The following is a 10,462-nucleotide window of genomic DNA, read 5'->3' as shown; positions in this document are numbered from 1 at the left end:
AGAATAGAAGGTGACGTCATAGCCTAGTTGTCACTTCCCTGCATTCATGTGTGAAGTTCAAGAATGTTCAGATGTTAATTGTAATTAGTGCAAATGGACAAGGGGCTATGGGACTAATGGGTGGAAGGAAGAGAAAACTGGGTTCCAGCTGTATATTTTTCTAAAACGTGGGAACACCATTTATTGCCTTCGTTAGGGAATCAACACCTCAGGAACAAATTGAATTTTACTGATCTTGGAGGTAATCTGCTACCTTTGCAGATGAGTATGTGTGAGTTCTATTCATATTCTACTTTGAAACCTTAGTTAGAAATGTGTCGCTCAATTGAAAATGTCAATGTGGAATTCATGCTGAGGAATTCAAATGCCCTTACATTTGTCTTACTAGTGGGAACTTCATACGCATAGCACATGGCACCCAATATCCACAAGTCATGATGGATTCACAATTTTCCCAACTATGAATAATATACACCCTTTGATTGTAAGCATATACATGTTAACCACCTTTCCATTTGACTTAACATGTACACATCTGCAAAATTCAAGAGTTAATATCATCTCAATTTTACTAATGAGTCCACAAGACCTCAAAAATGATTCTCAAAAATGAAAATCATTCTGAGCTCTTATTAGCCATTTTCAGACTTCCTCTGTAGATGGAGTTTGTATGTAAAAGAAACTTAGCTGTGTAAAGCTGGAGATAGGTAAGCTGTCAATCAATTTTAAATGACAGGTCTATCACAAGCAGCCAAACTTGAAGCAAAATATGCTGTGACTAAGCCAAAGCAAAGAAAGATCACTTGGTCACTAATTTAGGGAACTGGGTCCTTTCTTTCTTCTTCCCTCCCCTTTGCCCTTCAGTCTTTCTTCCTTGTCTTTCTTTCTGCTCAATAAAGAACGTGGATTCAGCTTTTCTGGCTTCCTCTTCCTGGTGAAGAACATAAGAGGGTACTTACTGGTTTCCACTGTCTCTTCATGAAGAGTCTTCTCTTCCATCCAGTGATATAACTGCACTTGTCCAATTCCCCTAGCACCTCTTGTGGCTTTATCTGTGCCTTCCATTGTCCCTGCCATTAGCACCATCTGTGCCAGCCTGCAAGGAACAATGGCCCTGTCAGGATGCTGCAAGCTGATCCTCCCTCCAGGTGGCTCTATAGCAAATGAACCGAGGTGACTGGGAAAGTGACTTACCCATAATAAACCACAATAGCCATTTAGGAAGGGACAATTGGAATTGGAATTGTCACACCGACTTTTGTAAGCACCAGCAAGGCTTGAGACAGACACCCTGGTCCCATACATGCCCTCTTTTGTTGTGTTTGCATGCATGATGTGTTTGCTAGCCTTTGTTGGAGTGGTAAAACATCTGACATCAGCTAGAAAGAAGATAGGCTTGTTTTGGAAGGTGATTGGGGGTCTTCGGTGTGCCAGCCTTTGCTCTGTGGTTCCTGGACCCCAGGAAGGCCTGAGCAGAGGGAAGTACGGAGTTTGTCATCTCAACCAGCTGAGTAAAAAGAACAAAAAGTGACCAAGGACAAACATACCCCAAAAGTCAGATTGCTAGTGACGCTTTTCCTCCCTTAGACCCTGCCTTCTATTGTCCACTCAGTTGAAGGAGCTGAAAGGGTTTGTAACCCCATGGGAAGAACAAAATTATCAACTATCCAAACCCACCACAGCTCCCAGGGACTAAAACACCAACCAGTGAGCTCACATGGAGAGACGCATGGTCCCAGGTGCATATGCAGCAGAGGAGGCATTGTCTGGAATCAATGGGAGGAGAGGCCTTTGGTCCAGTCAAAGCTCATTTTCCCAGTGTAGGGGAATGCCAAGGAGCTGATGGTGAGAGAGGGTGGTTGGGAGAGGGAGCACCTTCATTGAGGCAATGGGAGGGAGAGGGGGATGGGATTGGGGGAAAGGGATAACATCTGAAATGTAAATGCAGAAAATTTCCAATAAAAATAATTTGAAAAAAGAGTTCAACTTTTTAATGGATTAATGAACTCAATGAATTGATTGAAGCTGTTCTGACTCAATCAGTTCTCAACAGCACTAGTAGCTGGGGGCCAAGCTTACGTGAGCCTTCTGGGAGATCCCTTAATACTCAGTATGGAATGTACCTAAATGTTAAGGAAATGGCTTTTAATGACGTTGTCAAAAATAATCTGAACCGTACACACGGAAATCTCATTTAGCATGTCCAGTCATCTGTTCAGGATGCAGCACTTGAAGCCCAGGTACAGAAAAGCCCAAAATGGATCCATTTTGATTCATTATTGGAACAGCCTGGCTGATGAACATGATGATCAGTCTACACTCAAAGTTGATACTATATTTACAGAAAAACATCTAAGAGGACACACTGACACGTTTGCTTGGCTATGTCAGTGGGAGCACTGTCACTTTATAGTTTTGATTAGCTCAACGAATTTGTACTTAGCATATAGCACAATTCAGACTCTACACAAATAGTATTTATTAAAATTGACTTGGTATTTACACCAACCAATATTTTATTATGCACCTGAGAGACCACATGCAAATATATGTTAGTAATTTGAATCCATTTGTGTAAATGATAGAGATTTGACTGTATTTGAGTAGCATTGCATTTGTTATATTGTCAATGTCTTATTTCCTTATGCCTGTATGATATTCATAAGTGCTGAGAGTTAGACACCGAGTTATTTAATGTGAATGTGAATTTTGGGGGGAGGGGAAGATGATGGGAAGCATTATAGTTTTCTTGTAAAACACACACACACACAGACACATGTGAGATGCAGCAACGTTATTGATTATTTCAAAAGTACAAAGAAAACACTGACATGAGTTTCAGAAGCAAAACTGGCTTTTGAGTGACACCGTGGCCTTTAAAAAAAACTCACTGACGTTGAGTAAAGACATCAGCACACATCATGTAAGGCAGGTGTGTCTAGCTTACCTTTGAGAACCCCTTCATTTGTTGATGCTTCACCAGCAATACTGAGGTCAGTGTGTGGTACACAAACACATGGAAGCTGGTGTATGCCTTTGACAGGACCTGTCCAAAAGGGGGAAAAAGGCTATTTCCTAGTTATTAACTCTTTCCTTCAACTTCTTCTTCTAGTGGACCTGGCCAAATTTTACTGGCATGTACCCACCCCTTCATGGAGTTTGCAAAATGTTGGGAGAGGCCTGGGTTTCTGACTAGGATGGTGACCACTATTACTGTCACCACTGCTATAGGTTTTCCAAGAGGGACAAAGTTTCAGAAGTTTTGATCTGTCCCTATTAACACAATAAAAATGTGTTAAAGGAGTATCTGTGAGAGGGAGGAGTATCTGTGAGGGAGGAGTATCTGTGAGGGAGGAGTATCTGTGAGAGGGAGGAGTATCTGTGAGAGGGAGGAGTATCTGTGAGAGGGAGGAGTATCTGTGAGAAGGAGGAGTAGCAGTAGTGTCAACACATAGGTGAGCAGTGTTAGATCAGCAGGCATTGATGCTATTTCCTTGTTGCAGAGTTGAGAGCAAGCCTGAAAAGGCGGATAAGGTAGCAGCTCCTTCTCAGCAGTGGTGGGTTCAGCTGTTCATATGCTGTTCTTTCATGCGAACTTGTTAGCTCACATGCTAGCATTAGCGAGGGCAAACCATTGTCAAGCTTGGTAAACTGAGGCTGAGCAGTCTGTGGAAGCAAGAGAATGAGAGTGACATTGCTGCTGACTGACAGGCTTGTGTAAAGGGCCGGTCATGAGGAGAGGCTGAGCCAATGGACACTTTCAGTTCTAGTGACCCAGAATGAAACACAGCTACTGACTGGGACCAGTCATTTCTTATCTTGCTTGGGTGCTGAGCAGTGCTTGACATGCTTCAAGAAAGCTGCTTTCTGCCTTGAGAGCGATTACATTGCACTCAACTCCAGGAAATGTGGCCTGACACACGTTTCATGTGTTGCAAGCTGGGCTGACATACATGTTTCATGTGTTGCAAGCTGGGCTGACATACATGTTTCATGTGTTGCAAGCTGGGCTGACATACATGTTTCATGTGTTGCAAGCTGGGCTGACATACATGTTTCATGTGTTGCAAGCAAAGTCATTGAAGATCTTGCACCGTCCACCCTAAAGAAGGCAACTGGCCTTCTCAATGAAGGGCTCTGTGGAGAGACAAGTTCAAGCTGGGGACAGTGATTGGCATCTCATGTTGAATAACACCCCACACAGGCCGGGGCTTATTTCTGCTGGATACTCTTCTTTGCAGTTTCCTGCCCCCCCCCCAGGGGAGGATGGCTACCCCGCACATCCTTTTTATTCCATAAAACAGCTCCAGGAGATGCTGAGGAATGAACGCAGGTGAGCCTTTTAAAGCAATGGTGCTAGTTTTCAATTCTAGAGTCAGACTTGAAGACTTTATTTAGATTCTCTTTTTTTCATCCAGTATCACAGATCCTTAGAAAAGGTTATAATACACCAGGTCTTGGGGGAGGAACAAAACAAAACAAAAACAAACAAAACATAAAACGGGGGGGAGGGGCATAGTGGTTCCCAAATCTTTAATCCCTGAGTTCCAGAGGCAGGTGAATCTCGAAACGTTTGAAGTTAGTCTGGTCTGTGTGACAAGTTACAGGTCAGCTGAGATTGGTTAGTAAAATCCCTCGCACACACAGACAAGATAATCGGTGTGCCGTGAAGATTGGGGCCAGGGCTTCAGGGAGGAGAGAGGGTCTTGGTGTTTCCAGAGACAGATAATGAGGGCTCTGCAGAAATGCCTCTGTAGAAACCTGCAAACAAATGGACCTCACAATAAGAGATCGGTTCATTGGTGGTAGTTTGCAGAAGTGAGATGGCCAATCATGCAAGTTTCAAAGGATTTGATGCTAAGCTGAACAATGTTTACGATCTCATTTATAGAAGGCACTCCATCATAAAATCGGGTACCCTCCACTATAGGGCAGGCTCTGGAGGGGCAGGGGTCTCACAGGGATGAGTAAGACATTTCTGACTAAGATCGGAGTGTGTCTTGCCAGCTGGCTTCCAAATGGCATCAAGTTAATCCTCCATGTGTACTTTGAAAATACCGTTTTATCTTCTCATTGAAATGGGCGGCCCGGCTTCCCATGACACAGTGACCACTAAAGGTTGGCTTGCTGGTCTCTGAGCCTCAACCTGGAAACCTACTACACACCTGGATGGCCAACTAAGCGGCAGTTCCAGTCTTTCCCCATTAGGTAACCTCGGGCCCGGGGACCCGCTTCTTTCTTGTTTCCTCACCAACTACTTCCCGGTTGCTCCCGGCTTTCCCTGTTTGAAGTCGAGAGGATTTCTCTTGTGAAAAGCCAGCTGCAGAATGAATTTCAGGTTAAAAGTGAGCTTCATGAATACGCGGGTGAAGAAGTTCATGGGAAGAAAACTTGGTTGGCTCTCTGACTTTTCTAAGGCCGCTTTTGAGAGCACTGTGTGCCCTCTGCAAACTGTTCCCCCTACAAGCTGTTCCCTCTGCAAACTATGCTCTCTACAAACTGTTCCCTCTGCAAACTGTTCCCTTTGCAAACTGTTCCCTCTGCAAACTGTTCCCTCTGCAAACTGTTCCCTCTACAAACTGTTCCCTCTGCAAACTATGCTCTCTATAAACGGTTCCCTCTACAAGCTGTTCCCTCTGCAAACTATGCTCTCTGCAAACTGTTCCCTCTGCAAACTGTTCCCTCTGCAAACTGTTCCCTCTGAAGCACTACCCTGGTTCCATCTTAAGATGAGAAACCATTTGGTCAAAATGGGGCCAAAATAAGTTTTTTTCTGTTTTCCGTAAAGCTTGGGTTTGGCCATGTCTTGACCCATTTTTCTGAAATTTGACATGTTCTACACCCTATTCCCTGGCCTCCACCCTGATAAGATGGGAAAAAAATGTGAGCGATTCTGCCAAGCTCCTGTGTAAGCAAAATTCCTCTGGAAACTTCCCCGCCCTTGAGAACCCTCTAGTCATGCAGTTCTTGAGCTATATGAATCCCATTTTCTCCCATGTTTGATGTTCTTTCAAACCCCACTTGAGGGAACAGCCATGTCTGACAGAAAATAAAGCTTGCTTGACTGAAAGTATTTGGGTAATGATCTTTACTCTCTTTTGGTGGGGTTAACACCTGCACACCGCTCGCTGCACGCTCGGTCTTTTGCCCAGATGAACCAAACAAGCAATCAGAGCAATGATCAACAGGCTAGGTCTGCCAGTACAGGAGCAGCAGTTGTTGCTGAGGATGCTGCCTGAGACCCTCACTGTGCGGGCTGCCAGCAAACACGGTCTCATGGTCATAGGCCTCGCTGGGGCCTGTTCTCTCAGATGAGCCCTTCAACTCCTCACTTCAACTCCTCAGAGGGTTAAGGTAAGATGACCTGCCTAAGGTTGTCCATACATGTGACTGAAAGGCAAACTTCTTACATGTAACTCAGTTTTCCTTAGTTGAGCTGGGGGCCCTGCCGGCAGCTCTGAGCTGTGGAGAAGAGAGAAATGCCTCCAGGGATCTCACAGAGACAGTGAGGAGTCGGAGCAGTAGCACCAGAATAACTTGAAGCCTATTTTTTAGGTGTCCAAGTACGGGCTTTCAGCTAGCAAATAACACTATTTAACTGACTGTGTGGGCACTGGAGTAGGGAAAATGGGAAGAGGAGAAGCAGAAGCCACCTAGAACAAGAAGTCCTTTAGCCTCAAAAGTCTCAAGTATCCTAATGGACTGAGCTGTTTTCTGAATGGTGACAGGAATTTTAAGGGCCAAGGATGGCTAATAGTTGTGTCGATAACTAAAGTGAACTTTTCAGCAGCTGTCCTTTCTGAGCACTACCACAAGCCTAGTTTTACATTCACCATGAAATCCTTACATCTGGGGAGGTTGTCTATGAGGGGATGTTTATGACTGGACATAAAGCCTCCGATGTCAATGGAGAACAGGTTTTGTGGCTGGGCTCAGATGGGTACGAAGCTGGTGGAGAGGCTGCGGCGTGGGCCCATCTTTCAGTTCTGTTGACTGGTGAAATGAATTCAATTTGGAACGTCCAGAGTAAGGGATTTGTTCTCTTGTCAACCTTACCAATTAGTGTCGGCTTACATTTTTTAAAATGTATTTTAATAAGGGTTCTCAAATACTTCAACCACTCCTCTTAGCCCACCATCCAAAGATAGGGGAGAAAGGATGGTAACTAGGACAGAGGAATGTGGGCCTGTTGAGAAAGTCTATTCCAATGTCTTATCAGGACACCAGCAGGCAGGTTCAGTATCAGTAGTGTTAGAATACCAAACACAAATCAGCAGTGGTGGCGTGATCCAGCAGAAACCCCCAGGCACCTGCGGGATATGATAAGGTGTTTGTCGGGTCTTGTACAACAGAGTGAATATGCTGCCACTTGCCCTGGTTTCTGCTTTATGTACATGAGGAGTCTTTCCATTGATCTACATATCTTTGAAAACTAAAAAAAAAAAAAAAAAAAAAATCCAATGTTAGTAAAATAGTCTTGAGTTCTATACATTGTGTCAGGATTCTGTAGACAAACAGAACGTGTTCTAGGAATTAGCACCACAATTATGAAAAACACATGGTTCTACAAAAGGAGGAGTCACAGGTGCTGGGAAAACCGACTGGAGGATCAAGGGGCTGATGAGGGGGGTTTGACAGATAAGGAGCCTCAGCATCCAAGAGCAGAAAGATGGATGTCCCAGTTTATACTTCAGATACAGTCTACAACCTCAGTAACCTTTGAAAACATTTCAAGTAGTCACATGTTACATAGCTTAAGTGAAAAAAAAAATCCAGAATAGATAAATCCCCAAAGGCAGAAAGGAGACAAATGGTTGTCCAGAGCTACAGGAGAGGGTGAGGCTCAGGGCATGGTCAGGGTTGGGTTGCGGGGAAACTAGTGGTTTCCTTTTGTTGGACATGCCGAAAGGAAAGCTCAGTATCGGAGGGACAGGATGACGTGAGGACGGGGAAGGAGAGAAAGCCCAGGGACTGTGATAGGACGCAAAACATGGGAGACTGTTAAACAGAGGCTCCTGTGCTCTGAGACATAAGAGGTCTAAGTGCTAAGCTAAGAGACCCAAAACTTCTCAAAACCCGTTAACATGTCCTTTTATGTGAGCGAAAAGATCTAGGCTACTGGATCTTAGCCTTCCTAATGCCGCAACCCTTTAATAGCATTCCACATGTTATCGTAAACCTCAGCCACATAATTATTTTGTTGCCACTTCATAAGTAGTAGCATAATTTAAACGAGTAATTCCGCTACTGTTAATAATTGTAATGTAAATATCTGATGTGCAGGATCACACGTGTGATGTTCACAACTCACAAGTTGTGAATCGCTGGGTAAGGCCATCAGTGGCCAGTGTGAGATGTGGGCTGATTGTATGTGGTTTCTTTTATCTCTGAGATTATAACACACCATTTCTTTCCTTTCCCCACTATAAACCCTTCCATATTTCTCTCCTTGCTCTCTTTCAAATCTGTCACCTATTTTTTTATTGTTATTACATGCACATGCGCATGTTCACATACGTACATATTCTTACGTACACTCTGATCAGTCCGCATAATGTTACTTGTATGTACATTTTTCAGGACTGACCATTTGGTGTTGGATACTAATTCATTGGTGTGCTCTTTTCCAGAGGACTGTTTCCCGCTCTTGTCATTTAGTAGTTACCTGTAGTTGTTCCATAGTTTTCGTAGGGTTAAGGCCCCGTGGCCTGGCCTACTTTGGCATCTCTGTTATTGTCCCCGTTCAGCTCATGTTTAGGTGGTCGTGGTGGTGAGTTTATGGGTAAAGCTTCTGACATTACTAGGAGACGAAGTCTGACAATAAAGCCCTCATCCCCTGGCTCTTTCAAACCCGCTCCTGCAATGTTCCCTGAGCCCTAGATACCAGAGTTGTTTTGTGGTTGTATCCACTGAGACTAGTTCACAACCCTGCATTTTGACTGGTTGTGGTTTTCTGTAATGGCCTCTACCTGTTGCAATAAGACGTTTTGGTGAAAATGGTGGAGGACTACATTTATCTGTTTTTGTAGTAAATAATAAAAATATGGTTCAACCTTTTGTCTTAGTCTGAAAATGCCACTCTAGTGTGGAGCTGAGCACACAGACTCTGTCACTCAGTCCAAAAGCTTCACTCTCCACGAGGTACCCTTCCGAGGTGGGTCACTCTGCCTGCCCTGCTACTTCTGTCCCGGGTGGATACAACCGCCCCAGTGTGTTCTATCTCTCCAAAGTCTGGTAGCTTTTCATACAGGTTTATAAATTAAATTCTCAATCCACAAACCCTCTACACAATAAGATTACATCCGATAGACAATGATACAAACTGCCCTTCTACATGAGATAAAATGACCTACATAAACACTTAAAAATATTCACATCTACCTACCTATCGCCAAGTAGGTCCACCTGGATGGAGATCTTCCTTCTTGAGCTCCGTCTTGATTCTACCTCCCTCTCTCTCTGCCCCCCCACCCCCCAATCTCTCCTTCTGCTCCTCGACCTCTCACCGCCTGCCTTTCTCATGTCCAACCATGTATCACCTTAACATAAACCTACAATCTGTAGATATAAAGACAAATGTTTTGAGTATGCTCAGAAATCATGCAAGTGTAGTAAAGAGTTGGTTGTAGAATATCCTGCAAAAATTCATTAGTCCTGGCAAGTTGTCTATGTTTAAGTACCGGGCACAGTCTCGATTCTGTTGAGCAGGTCTTGAATACAATTAGAGAGTTATTGGTTTACTACTAAGGTATCTGCACCACTGATGTGCCCTTAGGGTTATTCTGCTATTCTGGTCATTGATATAATTAATAAGTATCATAGCTAGGTAGGACTGTTGGTTGCCTCTTTCTTTGGGAAGATCGTCTGGCACCTTCAGCTATCATGAATGCTTGTCCTCAGAGAGGTGACTATCAAGGCCACTTCTAGCTGAGGTCCTCTGGGTCTGTGTCTGAAGTTCATAGTGCCATCAGTAATAGGGACGTATCTTCTCCTCTGGAGGACCACCAGGGGCAATAGCAATAGCCCGTATGTTTAGAGAGTCTCTTGGACAGTCCTGACCAACAACTCAAAAAGGGGCTTCCCACGTCTTTTGTCTAGGTTTTATGTTAGGTGGTCTTTGGCTCTTAGAGGGAGCATTGTCAGCCAACATGAGAAAATTTTATCATATATATATGATAATAAATGAAATCCTATTTAGAGTACTGCCCATGTTTCTTTACAGCAGTTTCAGTATTTCAGATTATATATTTAGGTATTTGATACATTTGAGGTTAGTCTGTGTAAGGTGATAAATATTGGTTTAATTTCATCTTTCTATTGTCGAGGTCCAGTTTTCCCAGTGGCATTTGTTGAAATTGTTTTCTGTTTTGTTGTTTTTGTTGTTGTTCATGTTTTTGGTATCTTTGTCAAATATAAAGTATCGGAACTTATGTATGCTCATGTATAGATTTCTTATTTCTTT

The sequence above is a fragment of the Micromys minutus genome (assembly GCF_963924665.1).
Source record: "Micromys minutus genome assembly, chromosome: 26".
NCBI lineage: Eukaryota > Metazoa > Chordata > Mammalia > Rodentia > Muridae > Micromys > Micromys minutus.
Note: the sequence above shows the minus strand (reverse complement) of the source record.